This window comes from Corapipo altera, unplaced genomic scaffold (assembly GCF_003945725.1).
Source record: "Corapipo altera isolate COAL_440 unplaced genomic scaffold, ASM394572v1 70, whole genome shotgun sequence".
Taxonomy (NCBI): domain Eukaryota; kingdom Metazoa; phylum Chordata; class Aves; order Passeriformes; family Pipridae; genus Corapipo; species Corapipo altera.
In genome coordinates, this window is record NW_020884911.1 from 5867849 (window position 1) to 5877244 (window position 9396).

The following is a 9396-nucleotide window of genomic DNA, read 5'->3' on the forward strand; positions in this document are numbered from 1 at the left end:
AAATTGTTGTAGTGCAACTTTCATGTCCTTGAAATGACACTTAGAGCGTAGCAGTGAGTGCTGAGGGGTTTTATAACCACAGGTGATCAGAGCTACAGAAACAATTCACCCAGAATGTGTGTATTCTATCTATACTAAAAAAAAAAATATTTCAAGGCAATGGAAAGAAAGAGGAGATAAGCCCCAAAATTCAAGTCCTGTGAGCACAGACAGGCTTCCAGCTCCTAGAAACACACAGCCTTTTTCCTCTCCAACTAAAATTTAATCCTGTTAATCTATCTGGACCTCATAATTTGTTCATGCATAACTGGAAGTTAATTGCTGACAGAGTACAAATGCTATTAAAATTATTATACTGTAAGAATCATGTTGTAAACTCCAGGAGAAGGAAGCACTTGGGAAGGAAGAGCAGTGTACAACCTCATAGTAATCAAAATTGCTGTTGAATTTAGTGCTTCTGTAGCATTGTTAATAATAAATGCAAGGCAATGTATCCTGCTCCGGCAGGTAATTATACTTGACCAGGCTGAATTGATTTGCTTTGTGTTCAGTTGAGCTGAACTGACATACAAGTGACATACAAGTAAGTTTATGGCACCTGTCACTCTTCCTTGAATAAATGACCTTTTCAGAGATACAGAATTAATTTTCTGAAACGCTTCTGATATGGAAGGAAACTGCCCTATTTACGTTAGCTTAGGAAAGGCAGGATTTCTGCCCTTGATTAGAAGGCTCAAGGAATGCATAAATAATACTTAATATATCCTATATATCGATCCATTGAAAATTAGAATGAATCTTGGAGAAAGCCTGTCCTCATAATTGTGATTTGCAAGATACTTTCAGTCGTTCTTATCTTTGATATTGCATTGCTCGGTACTTGAACACTTCCCTAAAGGCTCTCTGATCTGTATCAGCTCACAAAAATTTAAAAACTCGGACTTGTAGCTATGATGTGTCTGAACATCCCTTTTATCACCATCAGCCTCCAGCTGGGAAGGCGACACTCCCTTTGGTGGGAATCTGCTCCCTCCCTTTTCCTCCCAAGTGCTGTCAGAGTTCACTCTTGGTTTAAAGGCAGCCCTTGCAGGAGTTAATCATTTGCCAATCACTTCAGGCAGCTTAACTGTGTTCACCCAGGTGATTTCTATGCTCCTTGTTTGCTGGATGCTTTTAAAAGTTATCCAATAAGGTTCCAGGGCATTGGGTGCTCTAGAAGATGTCTGTCTATCCTTGCTCGGCAAGCAGTGGATGCTTTGTGCTGTAACATCCCACTAATAAGAAAATCAATATTTTAAGTCTCATCCTGTTACGGTCTTCAAATTCACTCTGTTTAGATGTAAATTTTTTAATCTTCTCTGGAACTAAGAGCAAGAGAAGAAACCCCAGCAATTCTGTAAGTGGATTTAGATCTTGAAGTATGTGACTTACAGGACAACACATTTTGCCTTTTATGTTTAATGCTGAAAAAAGTGTATACACAGTATCCTCTTTATTATTGGTGGTATTGAAGTGCCACTGGCAGCAAGGACAGACTGTCACAAAGCCTGGTTCCATCTTCGCAGTGTTGTAAGCAGGCAGGGAAGGAGACAGTCCCTTTGGACTCTCTGTAACAATGCAGTTTTCTGCTGCAACGTAGTTTGCTCTCTGCACGGAAGAAATCGATAGACACTGAGGAAGGACTGGAAAACATTTGGGTGCTTTTAGTAGGCATTGACTCGTGCAGCTTGTTTCATCATGGCAATCTAAAGAAAGAGCTTAAATGTTTCTAACTCTTTGCTCTTGGTGCCAGAGCTCTCCAGATGGTGGATCATAGTCCCATTGCAAGGAGTGCAGCATGGATTTATTGCCTTCCTGTTTTCTTCCTTCTTCCTCCTCACATTGCTGTTATGGTCCATGTGGAGTGAGGAAACCCTGTGGGCTGTTGGAGTAATACTCTGGCACAGCAAGGACTCCCGTCATTTTTTTTTTCCGTTATGAGAAAATTAGGGGGGGGGGGAAAAGTGATGCTGGAATCCGTTGTTTCCCTGGAGAAAGGAAGGAGGTAGACCAGGGTATGGGGCACAAAGCTTGGAAAAGTGGGAGCTACGGGCACACCTCCTACTTTGCAATGTAGTTGTTCTGGGAGATTATCCCTATTCTGCCAAAATCCACCCTGTCCTGATCCAACCGTGTGAACTGAGCTACCAGGTACAGCTTCTGTCTCCTCTCTGACTCCAGAGAAGGTGTTAAAAGCTTCGCTAGCAAAGGGCAGTGCTGCCAGGTGCCCATCCATCACTTGCTTGTTCCTGTTCCCCGAGCAGAACAAGTTTTCTCCAGACACTGGGAAAAGTGTCAGTAATTTAAATAGGTTTTGCTGGTGAACTGTGCTCCTGTCAAAGCTTCGCTGCTCAGATCCTCTCCCTCAGCCCACAGTGTATCCCTTGGGAAGCCAGCAGTGGCCTTTGAGTTTGCTGTGGTGTATCTTTCCTGATGTGGTGTGGGCAGAGGGATGTGACCTTCCCCTGAACATGGTTTGAATTACGAACTGGTTTCCTTCTCTGCCACTCTTTGTTTGCAAAGGGGAGATGACAATAGTTCTCTTTTCCCTTTCATCACATGCTTTTGGCATTTTTGAGCATGGTTTTGAAAATCCTGATGGTGCAGCTTGTGAAAAATGTAACTTGTGTATAGTTGCAAACACAATGTTAATGCATTATTAAGAATAGTGTAATATATTGATTACTCCATAAGTCTCCAAGCTCATGTCTTCCTCCAGTTAGTTCTTGATGCAATAGGCTATATAATTGATGATGTATTGTCACATATTGCATCAACTCTCTATTTTAAGGTTATCTGAAATTTTCTCAAGGGAGGGATTCATATAGTGTTGCAAGAAAATCACCCCTCAGCCTCCCAAACATTTAAATTGATGTTGAATGCAAAATTACCTTGGTTATATGATTTAGCCCTTCTGGGGAGGAAGGCCTGGAAAAATGTTTCAAGAAAAAACCTCTGAATGAGGCCTATATAACCCTAAAGTGCTGCCATTGCTGTTCACCCTCAGCAGTACCAACAGTGGAGAAAAGGCAAGGCCCTGGGACAATTGTTTTTATTGGCATCAGGCTTCCAAACTGTGTGAACTAGATAATAATTGAGAGGAAACTTATTTAGTAGCGATTTCTATGAAGCCGGTAGTCCCTGCCTCAGTGCCCATTTAACTTAGCACAGTAGGGAGCCTGAAAATATAGACAGTAAAATTCTCCTTTCATAATGGATGAATTAATTTAGCCAGCCTAGTTAATTCAAATGCAAATTATGTGTTGAAAGTGTCCATTATTTATTGCTACATCTGAGACTGTTTCTCTGTTTCTCTCCTTAATTTCTGAAGTGCAGCAGAGAAGTGCTGAGCCACTAAACGCTCCCTTAGACACCAGCCAATTTTAGTACATTTTCAAATGACGTTTGATTTTTATTCTCTGCTTTAAACCTCATTTTGGGATTGTTTATTTGCTTTGACTTGTTCGTGGTTTCCAGCTGTGGAGCATTTCTGTTGCCAAGCGTTTCATTTTCAAGCGAGCGGTTGGATGTCAGCGGGAGGAACACCTCATCCCAGCTGGATGACCATTGCCAGTTGCATCCTATACTGTCCTTCAGGTTATGCTGGAAAGCAACTGTGTGATCCTGTTCTGTGTGAGTGTTTGCACACGGAATTGCACGTATATGTACACACAAATGTACTGCCATATGTAGGAGTCCTCCTGAATATTTTCCTTAGGGCAATAGTGTTTGGTGTTCCTCCTCCCACCAATTAATTTCATGACGTGGGAAACTTTTGTGGCTGTATTTTGAGTAAGGACAACAACCACCTGAGATTTTCTACCTTCACAGGAGGATGATATCCTTTCCTGGAGGTCCAGCGGTCCTGCAGTGTCAGTGCCAGTGCCAGAGTAATCCCAGGCACTGTCCATACAAGACCACCCAAGGTAATAAACATCTTATTTGAGAAAAACATAAGAAAATGAAGGTAGAGACAGAACAAAAGAAAATAATGGGATATGTGAAGGTTGTGTTATGGTGGTGTTTCTAGGGGTTTGTTTATTAGTGTTCAAAATCTCTCTTTGGGATTATTGAACCATAATCATAGAATCATTTAGGTCAGAATATACCTCTAAGATCATTGTGTCCAACTATAAACCCAGCACTTTCAAGCCCACCACTAAACCACATCCCTAAAGCACCATGTCTACACATCTATTAAATACCTCCAGGGGTGGTGACTCAGCCACTTCCCTGGGTGTCCTGTTTCAGTGCTTGGCACTCTTTCAGTTAGGAGAAATTTTTCCTAATATCCAATTTAAACATCCCCTGGAGCAATTTGAGGCCATTTCTTATTACTTGGGAGAAAATAATTATCAAGTGGAGGGCAGCTCTTGTTTTACCAGTGTCCCCTGCAGAGCAAAGGTTCCCATTTGTGTCAAAGGAAGGTGGCATTGTTGGTACCATCAACCAATGACTCAGGGGGAATCCACTTCAGACATCTAACAAAAGATGCTGGAGGACTCCCACCAAAAATAGGTAGTGGCCAAGTAGGAAATTGGACTGCAATTTTGTAGAGTAGATGATGATTAAATTGTTTTGTATTGAACAGCAAGTAAAATCCATTTCCATTCACACTGTGCCCATAATTTTCTCTTCCATGTAGAAGGGAGAAAATGCTGTTATTTTCACCTGGTCAGACAAATGAAGCAGAATGGCCAGACACCCTTGCAAGGACTGCCGAATTGTTTCTTTTCACATGAAGAACACTTTTTGCTAGACATAGCTCTCCATTTTCCTTCAACATTCTCCAAAACTTCTGCTTGAAATGGTTGAGGGAAGCACTATGATCCTTTCCCTCACAAAGGTGAGGAATGATTCTTCATTTAAGATCCTGAACAAAACTCCCGGTTTCACTGGCTTTCCCGTCTGGAGATGCCAAAAGCCTGAGGACCCAACCGGGAGCCATGTATGTCCTGTGAGCTCTACAAAGCAACTTGGAGAAGAGAGCCTGAAATATCATTTATTTTCCCCCACTTATGTTCCTTTGAGTAGAGAGAGCCTTTTCTTTCAAGCAGCATCTTTCTACCCTGTGAACATCATCCAGATCCGATGACAAGGGTCAAGCTGTGCATGTTATGTTGCTACATGTCCTCCCTTAGTTCTTGTCTTGGATATGTTTCCCTGGCACCAATGTTGTTAAGTGGTTTCTATTCTGCTGGCAAGCACTGGGAAAACATGCAGTCTTAGACATGCATCTGGGAGAGGAGGATATGAAAGAAAGGAAGACTGAGAACTTTGCTTTGTGCTCTTCAGGCGCCCTGATGTTTCCAAATAACTTGGATAGTGTGGCCTCTTAGAATGTAATCGCAAAAACATCCCTGATGGTAAAAGCATTTTTTTTTTAATATTCCCCTCATGATCATTTTCTACCCGTTTCTTAAATTGGTTGATAATTGTATTCCTACAATGAACATTTGGGATTATTTTTCTTTATGTGCAGTCTTTTTGCTCTATTCCAAACTTGCTTGTACATAAAAAGATTTTATTTTCTTAGAGAGGTTTTAGTCCAGATTTAGCCTTTGTACTGTAGCAGCAGCCTTGCTTGAGCACTACAGGTCCTTACAAATTTGATAATTATATATCAATTTAGCTTAGCACATAGTTCGCAGACATATATCATCTGTTGCTTGCAGCCTTAGCTCAGCTGGTGAGTCACAAGGCAGGGAGAAGCACTCAAAAAAGAAAGTGCTGTCCATCAGCCATCCCAAGTCTTGTCTGTGCATGGGGATGCTTAGCAAGAGATGTCCCTGAATCCTTTCCTATGCACAGATCTCTTGGTTCAGGATGGGGCAAAGAAGCATCTGCTCTATCAGTTTCAATTTGAGCCAAGTTCAAAGGAAACCTTCTTACAAAATATCTTAATTTAGGTGGAATATGGCTGCTGCAATTTAAATTTATATGCTACCTCAAACCGAATTAATTTTCAAGTGTAGACAAGCTTTAAGCACTTGGAGGCTGACTTTTAATTAGTGAAGCTCTGACAGCACTACCACAGAGCTAGTTTAACTTAATGACAGAAGATAAACTTCATTAAGTTTTCCAAGCAACATAAGAAAATGCAAATAAGGCAGAGCCCCTTAAAGGGCTTGTGACTCCTTCTGTAGTTTTTATTACTGATGTGATTTTCAGTCATAATCCCATCATCTCTGCCTCATTATTGTCTGTGTCAGCTGCATTCCCAACTTGGCACTGTACCCAAATATTTGACTGGTACAGCAGTGCCTCTCTGTGAAGATGGCAGGAGGGGATGCTGGTTTTGGGAATGATGTAGAGCTGTGGTCCTGAGCAGTCCTGTAGGGTTTTCCACCATATCTGTGTGAGATGGTGCAGGCAGAGTCTGGCTTTCTGCTTTTCAAGACACAGACCCTGCTGTGTAGCCATACGCCAAGAAGCAGAGTAGCTACTGTAGCTGGTGTGACCCCATCCCTCAGAAAACACCTATTTCCCAAAGATATATATGTTACCTTGGAGGATTTATGTTACGTTATCATATCATTTTCCTTCTGCTGGGAATATGAGCAAAATAGGCTTGGTTTTGCCTCTGAATGGTATTGAGCTCTCAGACGTCTTTGTTTTCTGTGTTAATCAGCAGTTCAGTGGTTTATTCCTGAAAACTGGAGTGGCTACAGTGATCCGGGGAAGGATGAGGTTGCAAATCACATACAGCCAAACCAGGGCATCACCCCAGCCTGGAGATTAAACACTGCTGGCAACTTTCTGCAGCTCTGAGACAGTTTTTCTTTTCAATTCCTTATCTGGATCTGGTCAGTGACTTATTTCTCCTCTGCTCATACACAACAGGTTTTGACATGACAACAAACAAACAAAAAAAAGCCCCATCAAGAAACACAAGAAATATAGTGACAAATATGTTTTTTATTTAGTGGAAGGCAGCAGATTCTTACTGATATTTCCCCACCTTCACTGTACTCCCTGGACTGCTATGAAAGCCAGCATCAAACTTCTGGAGCTAGCCCAGCTCCTGGGAAAACTGGGCCTAGAAGAAAAATCGATGTTGGGGAATGAGAAGGAAGGAGATTTAGAGGAAATAAAGTCGGTTTGTTATTAGAAATAAGTGGAGGAGAGTAGAAGGAGATAATGCGTTTGTTTAACAATGATTTTATTACACATGTGATGTACAGCGACAGTATGTTAAATTTCCTAGTCAACAGGGATCTATACAAAACAATTTGTGGCAAAAGGAAACAGATGCAGTTCTGTCTGCAACTTCACACATCTGCTCTGCAAGCCAGCGCTCTGCCTATAATTCTTTAGGAGGTATCCAATAAAAATGATATAAAATTTTATTGTGTTGCTGGCACTAGTTATTAGAGTGAGGAGCCAGAAAGCTTACCCAGGGACTGAACTTTTCCCATCTTTCAGTGCAGGGTAAATGATGAGGCTGTCACTGGTACCAGTGATACTACAGTGTGAAAACAGGTAGAAATCCTTTTGGACCATTGAGCATGCTGGAGTGGGGAGGGTAAAAACCAGAGTGGCAAAGCTTAGAGATGAGTAATAGGGAGGGAGGGAAATGAAATGCTGAAATGGTATTTAAAAATAAAATTAAAAAGGAACCCCCAGAAGTTATAGAAGAAATCTGTAGGATGTATCTGCCTCTGCTCTATTCTTTATTGCTATCAATTATAATTTTCCACACTTTTATTCTGAATTTCAATGGCTGTGAAGGGAAGTGAAGCAGAGTGGAATGAGGTAAAATAAATAATGCCAGCTTCCATTCTGGATCAGAACATCTACAGAAGGGTTGGAATGAAACCAAACTGACCTCCCTTAAAATCAAAGCTATGTCTTTTTGGATTAAACCACATAAATTCCCCTTTGTGGGCAGGCCCAGCGCAGGACTCTGAGCTACCCTTAGACTGGCTCTGGCATGTGTGGAGGAATGTGAGGTGTTTCCCAGTGTAACAAGGATGCTGGGCTTGAGAGGCTGTTTCTGTTCCAATTTTTTTCTTGTGATGGTCTAAATTACAAAACCCCTGATTCAAGGGGGTGTTTATAAAGCCACTTCTTCGGGACATGGCTGCGCTGCACTTACCCGGGTGCCCCAGGTCAGAGAGCTAAATCTCCTCATGCTCCTCTGGGGCCCTGGCGTTCCCACCACAGCCTGAGGCTGCATCTTCTCCATAGGACTGCCATGGCCTCAGCCCAGGAGGAGGGTTTTGCCAGTTCTCTGAGGTGTTTTGCCTCCTGCGGTTGCCCCTGGGGTATTGGAGCTGGCAGTGGGAATGAAGCAGGGACTGCAGAGGCAGGGAAGGGGGAGCCGCCATGTCCTGAGGGGCCGCTGGCTCCCCTCCCCTCACGCCTCCTCATGGTGCCTCGCCCTCTCCAGAGTCTTCACCACCTGTTTGCGTTGTACCCTCATGTGCTAAAATAGCAGGTTTTGCTATTTTTGTGTGCTGTGGGTTTTCCTAGTGTTCAATAACTAAGAAATCCCAGGTGACAGCTCATGCTTTTACTGAGGTGTTGGGTGCGGCAGTCTGGGAGTGACCGGAGTTATTCTGTCTCCCTGCTTTCCCAGGGTGATCACAGCGCTGAGGTGCTCAATAAAACTTCTTGCACAGCCTAAGAACAGGCCTTAACCATTTCTCTGATTATGTTATTTTTATTAGCAGGGTCCTTTATCTGCCAAAAAGGAAGTTCAAAGTGCTGGCGGAACAACCCCTCTCACCCCAGTGAGGACACTGAAGCGAGAGCAACTCGTTCGCCTTTCTGGTCACGTACCCTCCATGAAATGTAAATAAATACTAGGCTGTGAAGCTTTTGCAGAATACAATGTTATTTAGAAACTGGAAGACTCTTGCCAGGTAAAACAATGGGCAGATTTATTTTTTTTTTCTCTAGCAACAAAACACTTAATTCCTTCAAGTTTGTTAAAGCCTTGTGAATATGTATTAGGGACAGAAAAACCAGTGTACCTTATGTTTAAGCTAGTTTAGTTTATTGGATTATGATAAACATATTCAGATACTAGAAATCCTATAAAAATTAGAATTTATTTCCCTCTTGAAGATTATAGCATTTGCAAATAAATCTCCTTTAAAATATAACAGAAGTTAAACTTAAATCCAGAAACAAAGTTTTAAAAAATCCTTCCGAAGGGCATGTCCGAATACAACCTTTCAGGACTTTAACCTGTAGTGATTTAATGTTTTTCACATAAAAGTTAATTTCTGTTTGCAGAGCCACACTGAAAGATTTCATCCTGGCTTACATTACTGAGTCGTTGCAGTGACCTGTGGGAAGTGTAGTTCCTCTGCAGGCTGATGTGTTTTGCCAGAGAATTGCATGTTACCA

At 42.0% G+C, this 9396-nt stretch overlaps 1 long non-coding RNA gene across 1 annotated transcript; it reads left to right on the forward strand.

The window, feature by feature from the left end:
* The first annotated feature begins 8173 nt into the window (after positions 1 to 8173).
* LOC113952191 lies at positions 8174 to 8858 on the forward strand. The gene is made up of 2 exons (XR_003529438.1): positions 8174 to 8277; positions 8715 to 8858. It is a non-coding gene; the product is annotated as an uncharacterized LOC113952191 (long non-coding RNA).
* Positions 8859 to 9396: the final 538 nt, after the last annotated feature.